This window comes from Manacus vitellinus, unplaced genomic scaffold, assembly GCF_001715985.3.
Source record: "Manacus vitellinus isolate BGI_N305 unplaced genomic scaffold, ASM171598v3 scaffold_12_pilon, whole genome shotgun sequence".
Lineage (NCBI taxonomy): Eukaryota > Metazoa > Chordata > Aves > Passeriformes > Pipridae > Manacus > Manacus vitellinus.
The window spans coordinates 7,497,816-7,506,108 of record NW_021938949.1 but is presented as its reverse complement, the minus strand read 5'-3'; the positions used below and the strand labels follow the sequence as shown (position 1 = coordinate 7,506,108).

At 45.8% G+C, this 8,293-nt stretch overlaps 1 protein-coding gene across 1 annotated transcript in view; it reads right to left on the bottom strand.

The window, feature by feature from the left end:
- Positions 1-918: 918 nt before the first annotated feature.
- Positions 919-8,293, bottom strand: part of TTYH3 (tweety family member 3) — a 39,644-nt gene continuing 32,269 nt past the window's right edge. Inside the window, exon 15 of the mRNA XM_018067642.2 lies at positions 919-6,644. The gene's annotated coding sequence lies outside the window, so the exon portion shown is untranslated. The remainder of the gene's footprint in view (positions 6,645-8,293) is intronic.

The following is an 8,293-nucleotide window of genomic DNA, read 5'->3' as shown; positions in this document are numbered from 1 at the left end:
TCAGATCAGGGATGAAGGTGGAAAACATGGGTTTCTCCTTTAGATGCGGGGGGAAAAAAAGGGAGAAAAATCTGTCAATTATTTATTGGTGAAGGGAGAAAAATTGGTGTCTGTTGAGATTCACAAACATGAGGGGGAAAGTCACAACAAGGAGTCCTCTGTAGTTCTGCACTGGACCAACAGACAGGACTCAAGAGCACAGGTGTGGGTTTCAGCCATACTCAGAGCATTAAAAAAAATAGATGGCATTTACAAAGACAGAGTTAAATTATTGCTTATCTCCACACCTAGGAAGGGATGGGCTGAGGTCAGGGCAAGAATAGCACAGGATGGAGGCAGGAGCCCAATCCCTCCATTTGACTGGCAGGATCAGGCAGAAAAGAGATCAAGAAAATTACAGGAAGGTAAAGGTTTCAGTTTACTGCTTGACAGTGATGCGGCAGCAGGCTTGTGATCAGAGAACAGTACAAAGGAAGAACTAAAAAGAAGCCCACGATAGCCTGGGGGCAGCACTGAGAAACATGAACCCACACTGAGCTGCACCAGCCCCCCAGCTCGCTACCAAAGACATGTAATACATTTCATCACCTCCTGAAGAGGGACACCTTTGCTGTGGTTGAGCTGGGGGTGCACCCTCCCACATAATTTTTTCACACTTCTTGTACTTCTGCTGGTGAAAATAAACCACTCCTGTTTGCTGCTGCTCCACTGTGGAATAGCCAAGGTAGCAAAAGAGGTTCAAAGGAGTTCACAGTCACACAGACCGTGCACAAGGGGAACGTCTCCCCAGGCTGATGTGCACATCCCTCAGCTGCTCCAGCACTTTCTACTGCATTTTCTGTAGCCCTGGAGGTCCCTGGTACCAGCCTGGCTCCATACCTCCCTCCAGGAGCAAATACAAATCAATAACTAGGAACAGTGGTTTTAAATCGTTTATTTTTAAAACATGAAACCCAAGCTGAATAGAAACCACAGAAATTACATTTAGGTTTTTTTGTTTAGTATTTGCAAACCAAAAAGTTACAGTAAAAAATAGCTACGTTACAATCAATAGAACTACAGAATTAAAAGTAAAGATACAAAAATGGGCTCAATCCTCTTTAATCCTCACAATTTAAAAACATTTTGGGTAAGTGCAGGAACACTTGAAAGAAACTAGCAGGTCCAAAGTTTTAAAAAAAAAATTATATATATTTATATATTATATATGTATATAAAGTGGTATGATATACAACCATTATGGTTAAGAAGAGAAAAAAAAAAAAAAGAAAAAAAACCAAAAAACCCAGAGAAGTTACAAAAAGGCCAGGTACATGTTCACCAGTAGGTTTCTGTGCACAGTGTCCAAGAAAATAAACTTCCCTCTGAATGACATGAATAAAACTCGTGGAGCCTCCCGTTACCAAGGGACCTGAGGCACACGACGTGACGGCTGGGCGGCTGGACCTGATGCAGAGCACAACAAAAGGAGTGAAGCTTTCCTGGGACTTCAGCAGCCTCCTGGGCAGAGGCCACTGGAGAAGTCTTGGTGTGAGATTAGAGGAGGAACAGGAAGGAAGGAGCTGGGAATTGCATAGTGAGGAGCAATGTGGTATCAAATATGCAGAGCACCTAAGAGCTTCATGCTACAGTTATCCTCATCAGGAAAGGAGTATTCTGAACTTTCTGGTTGTACGTCAATTTATGTTCCACTTTGTTCATGCAGCCACAGGGGCTGGGTGAGCACCCGGGAGCTCCAGGCCACCAGTAACCCATCCCTTCTCTCCCAGCTGGGCAACATGCTCACCATCACGGCTTGGCAGGAGATCCCACACCCCCCTGAAAGCACAAATCACTTGTTAGCCATCTAGGAACTGCTACCAAAGCATCCCACGCTTCTGCTGGGCCTCCTGGAATGACTGGGGAAGCCATCCATAGCATGCACAGAAATAATTTCTGGAAAACGGGAGTAGGCTGTGATGAAAGGAGGTACAGATTGGGTCTCGTCAGGCCTCTTTCTCAAGGCATTAGATCTACTCCTCGGTATCTCCCTGGAGGGCTTTTCCCCTCCCACCCAGAGATGCTCACTGAGTTACACTAACAGACTTGTTGAGCTGGGGAAGACCCCGGCTTCTCCTTGGTTCCCAGGTAGGAAGTACTTCAAAGACAGCTCCTCTCCCAAGCTAAAGGAAAACCCATCCACCTCATCTCCTCCTGAATCAGGTGGGGTGGTGAGGATCAACAAGCCAAGACACTTCTCTCTTCTTCAAAGGGCTCAGCATGGTATTTCAGCTGCTGCTGGAAGGAAGAGAAGGTGGGACCAGAAGCAAAGCCTGGGTTTATTCACGCAGGTACCTGTACCTTGCTCTGACGGGCACCCACCCACTCCTGCCTGCTGCCACCCTGCAGCACCAAAAGCTCTCCAGAGCAATGGCTGAGCAGCTCCCTGAGAAAGGGTTCCACTCTCAGAAAGGCCAAACTTTTCATGTAGTTTCAGGGAACTGCTATGGAAATCCTAACTCAGGATCTCTTGGAACCCCATGCACTGTGTCCCCCTCAAAGCACTCAAATGAACATCCCTTGCATCTTGGCTGAGATGACTGTACACGGAAAATCAACACCTATCAAATGGAGAAACTTAAAAGGACAGGAGGGGAAGGGAGCACTCCATCCTTCACATTTGGATACATGGATGCACGCTAAAAATCTTAGCTTGAACCCTTTTATCAGCACACAAAATGAACTCAATTTAATAATACATACAGGATACAAACACTACAGTTATAATTCCCAAGACAGCACAAGAAATTCACAGCCAAGTCTTGATTTGATTTCCTTTACAATTACAATGCAGTCTTGAACACTGGACACAAGAGTCCAACATGCTATTTACATTTCACATTGTGGAGATGTTTGTGTGCTTGGAAGAGTTCTCAGTTCCAAAAGAAAGTGTCATTCACACATGATGATGCGGTGGAAATAAACCAAGCCAACCAGACAAGCCAATGACCACATTTGTGCTTCTGAAAAAGTAACATGAAGTGTCTTCACCGATGCAGTCACCCTCCACCGGACAAGCTGCCTTCTGTTCTGCAGTCAGAGAGGTGTCCAGAGGCCAATCTCAGCTCCCCTGACTTCTGGACCCTTTTGCTAGCAACCAGTCACGTGAGAAATGTCCGATAAGGTCAGCTGGGATACACCAAGTGATATGGCCTTGGCATTTTGTCACATTAAAAACAGAGAGACACGATGGAAGAGAGAGAAGTCTCCACAGCTTTACCTCCTGCAGCTTGAAGAGTCTGGACTCCCTCAACCATGAATGCCATCCAGAACAGATGAGTCTTCGCCAGATAGCACCTGCTGTTCACCCGAGAGGGAGGCACAGAGTCTGGGAGATCTTGGCTTTTCAAAGTCCACTCCTCAGACAGAATGTGACCATATGGATGAGACTGATTATGTCGCAGCCATAAGAATAGGCAAAGGCCATCTGTTCTTCAGCAGATCCTTTCAGACCAGCCTGCAAAAAATGCCACGCTGTTGCTCAAGGTTCCAGTAAAATAAAAAAAGGAAAACAAACAAAAAAAAAGTAGTAGTAATAACAATAATAATAAACCAAAAGAAACGCATTTGTCTGTGTTTCCTATCCAGCGCTCTGCACAGCATGCAGCGGGGCAGCAGAGTTCCAGGATGCTTTACAAAAGTGCAATATCCATGTCAAGTAAAGGAAGTGCTGGCTGGACACAGGTACACAGCTCACACCGCAGTCCCGTTGTGCTGGCCTCCAGAGAGCAAAACGTCAGCTCCGCAACACTCTTTCCAGTTATATGTTGAAGTCACAGAGCACATGTCTCCACAGCTGTGCCTTGCTGCAAGCCCCAAACACCGCCAGAAGTTGTTCTGGGTGTTGCAAGTGGCTGTGCCAAACCTTGGAAGGAAGCAGGTCAAGGTGGCTGCTCCGTTCTGCAAACAAAAAGGCGTCGGCTCGCTCCCCGTCACCGCCTGGCACAGGCAATGCCACTGTGACAATTCAGACCCAATCCCAAGTGCAGTCACACGCAGGTTCAGGGTGCACTCTGTACACAGAGAAGTCAGTATACAGAAGCACTTGTTTTCACAGGGTTCCCCACACCCTCCAGCCTTCAAAACACTTGCCTTCAAATGAGTAGGACCAGGCTACAGATTTCAGGGCAGCTCCCCTAAAATTGATAGTGTGAGTAGCAATCGGAGCACATCCTTGCAAGGAGGATGATGGCAGAACAACTCAGTTTTAATAAGGATTATATGGCTCTTACTTCTTTTTTCAAAGTGAAGGAAAGGTTGGGTTCCCTCTAGGTAGCAGCTGGGTGGTTGGGGCTGCAAGCTCACCAACCCACACATGCACACCTGGGTCTCCTGGTAGGCTCTAAGACAGGGTGGAAAACCTGGTGCTCATGAGCCAGTGTCCCTCCATACCACCTGTGACTACATTTCCCTGCCCTTGTTATTTGAAAAAACAGAGGTATGTGTGTGTGAAGCCCATCCAACATGTCTGAAAGGGCATACTTGGTCCTGAGCAAGAAAATCCTGCTTCCAGAGATTTATGGTGAAGTGTGAACTTTTCTCCAAAACCTTCTCTTCCTGTCTGCATGGTGGTGCCTCCTCCCTGTCTCCCTCACTCCTTTGCATGGTAACAGCTGGCCTACAGCTTTTGCAGTTAATTAGTGGTTTCTATCTTAAGAAGAGTCTCAAAGCTTGCTCTGCCACAGAGCTGGTACCATCTCACAGCAGATACCATCAGCCTAGTGAGCTGCCTGCTAGGAGCAATTCCTACCTCACAGCAAGAAGGCAACTGACTTGAATAAAGGCAGATTGGTGGATTCTGTGCCCCAGCCAGCAAACATGGGGTAAACAGACACCCAGTCTGAACATCACTGAGGTGAAAACTAACTGCCTCTGCCAATGGCTCAACTCCAGTTTGAGAGATGTTTCCCATTTTATTTCCTCTGCCAGTTATTTAATATAATGCCCAGCAGCTACGCTAAGATGCCCCTACTAAGAGGTAAAAAGACAAAAAGGAACATCATAGTTACCCTACTGAAAGGGCAGTACTCGACAGTACCTCCCAAGAGGCAGTCTCCTCTTCCAGCAGGAAGCTGTCAGTGCCCTTTGGAGCACTGCTCTTCAGTGGGAAGTACAGCACCAATGAAGGATGTTGCCCTCTGCAGGCACCCAGCTGCCCCTTTGCAAGCCTTGTTCTGCCTCGTGTCTAGAAAATGCCTTACATGTGCATTAGTATGGTCAGATAGTGGTTAGCAATGTGCCTTGAAAAACTAAACAAAATAAAACAGAATAAAATATAAACCTGTTCTGACAGTCACAATGTTCTCCAGACATCAACCGGGTTTCTGATCTAAAACACAGAAGATACACCGATGATCTTGTGAGTTTGTTAGGACTGAGGCTCCAAAAACCTCCTTCAATGCCAGTTCAGCAACCCTGTGCTGTAAATTATGATTTATAAAAAAGGAAAAAAAGTTCAGCAGAGTTCACAGGTCACTCCTGCGGGGAGAGCTTCCATTTGCTATAAATCCGTTGGTGCTTCCAGTTTCTCTTGCTTTTCCAAGCTGACTGTCCCATAAGATTTAGCATCAGAGAGTCAAAACTCTTTAGTGCAAAAATGTCCCCCATAAAGTCTTATGAGTCTCTCCCTGGAAAAATTTGGCACCGAGTGGCTGGCTCCTGTTTGATCTGTGTGTCAGCCTCGTAAAGGCAGCACCCAGAATGCCATCTGCAAGTACCTGAGCTTCCCTGATGGAGCAGAGAGATCAGGTTCAGAGCAATGGACAGGGTAGCTGACTGGTGCTGGGCCCCCTGCTCCTCCTCAAGAATTCACATGATAGATAGAGTGGCAAAGACAAAGGCATTTTCTTAATGGACTTAAAAAAAAAAAAAGTTAACCAGGGTAGTGAAATGGTTTGCTCTGAAAGCAAATTCCAGTGGATATGCAGTGACACCATGAGGCAGGAGTTACCCTCCTCCCTCCCACAGGGCAGTGGACCAGAGGACTCCCAGTGAGATGCTGGGGGATGCTGAGTCCCACTGACTCAGCATTCCCTTGTTGTACACTGGTCCCAGGCACCGAGTCTCTGCGTCTTCAGGGTTTGACAGACTGTTGATCCCACTGCAGAAGTGAAGAAGATCTACCACCATCTTTCACCGAGTCCCTCTGGGAACAGAAGGGGGGAAAAAAGGGGGCAGAAGGTATTCACCAACTTTTTCTGACAGGCTGCTCTAGTCAGCTGGCCCGAGGGCTGGTGGACCCAGTTTCCTGCCTGGGTGCTCTCAGTTGCTTGCCTGCACATATTTCCTCTTTCACATCAGGTACAACAAGGTGAAGGTTTAATTTTAAAAGGAGCTTCCAACTCCAGTGGGCAGGTACCAGGTTGGAGGGGTGGTCTGGACTGGAGAAACAGAAGGAGCTGCACTGGATTTTGGGCAGAACAGCAGGATTGTTCTACGAGGACAGCACAGGGGCACAGCAGTTGGCACATTGTTTAGTCTGACTGCACATGTGGGTTTTGTTTTGTTTTGTTTTTTGCTTTTGCTTTTTCATTTTAATGCACACTGCCAGCATCTGGACGAGGTTGGTTGGTGGCGAGGTATTTGGCTCTCATGCTGGAGGTGTACTGGAGGAAGACAAGACAGAAAAAACAAAATAAACAAACAGAAAAGTAAGTCAGAATGACTAATGTAAAGACAGAATCACAGATTTCTATCACCTCACAGCATAAAATGGTCTGTATTCACAGCAAGTGTACCAAGGAGCTGCTGGCTCAGTCTTGCAAGGAAAGTTTCACAAGTCACTGTATAGTCCCCTCTGAGTAACATCCTGTCAGCCTGCTGTGAGGATGGTGCTGGCCAGGTCAGTACAGATTTATCCAAGCTCTCTACAGAGAAGGAAATCCAATAGTCACTAAGTCAAAATATGACATAGGTCACTCGGGAGAAGAGAGGGAAATGAGAATGACGCAGATGCAAAAACCCACCTCACACCTTCATCCTCTCTTAGTCTTGTTACTGCTTTCAACCGTGCCAGAAAAGGAGGTTGAAAAGAAAATGGGTGCTCACTGCATTTTCACATTGCATTTTATGGCAATGAGGGCATCAGAAGACTGCTCATGCCACAGATGGGCAGCTTGAAAGGAAACTGTGGAAGAACAAATCTCTACATTTCTGGCCAAGAAAGAACAGACCCTGCCTGGCTGGAAACAGGCTGCCATCAAACAGGATGATATTAGCTAAGTTATCAGGTGGGTAACAGCCCACTGTGGCTTGGGATCCAACCTGTGCACTGTGCAGCAGCAGACAAGACTCCAGTGTAGGGGTGAGAAGAGCAGGTCAGAAAGATGAGAAGTTGTTTCGATTTGGGGTTGGTGGTGGTGTTCTTATTTTCTTTTTTATTCTAAGCAAGGCAATCTGAAGCAGCTCCCAGAAGCTACTGAGGTAACCTATGTCATTCAGCTTTGAATAATAAGCTGAAAATCATGTAAATAATATCCAGCAGTAAGAACAAAAGACTTTGCCTCTTTATGCCAATGTGTTCAACATCTTCATTGTGACCACATTACTGCTTCTGGGGTTGTGCTACCATGATACAAACAACCAAGCAATGAGGACAGACATTTCATTCCTCTTTTTATACCTGCTGGAGCTTGAATAATTCTATAATATCCACAGCTTGCTTCCCAAGAGTGCTCTTCAGCATACTGACTTTTTATCACCTTTTAAACTGAACCACATAAAATAGCCAGTTAAGCTGGCAAAGAGACAACTGAAAGGCAGTTCCACACCAGGAGGTATGATTTATCTTGCCCACTGGGAAAGAACATTATGAGGCATCTTTAGGTTCTCAAAAGCTCAGCTGTCCATAGGGGTTTTCAGAGAATTAACAGTATTTTATCAGTTTTCCTTCAAAGACTGACCCAGGCTGAACCTCTGCATAATAGAAGAGAGAAACTGCTCTTTTGGCAGAGATGATCCCATTGGCATAAGATGAAGACACCTGTGGCTTATTTGCACACTCAGCTTTTAGTATCTCCCATAATTGAAAAACTTTCTGCAGAACATGGATCTTAATATAAAACTCTGGCCCAGAAACAGCACCTATATTTAGAAGACAAAGGGTACGTCTGTTCTTTCTAAGATGTATTTTTTGTCAGTGAGAGGGCAAAAGGTAGAAAATACCAAGCTGAGCCACTTTAAGGACTATATTCTATACAGTTTATTAAATGCCATTACTGTTTTAGAAATAAAGTTTAGGGCATTATTAAAACAT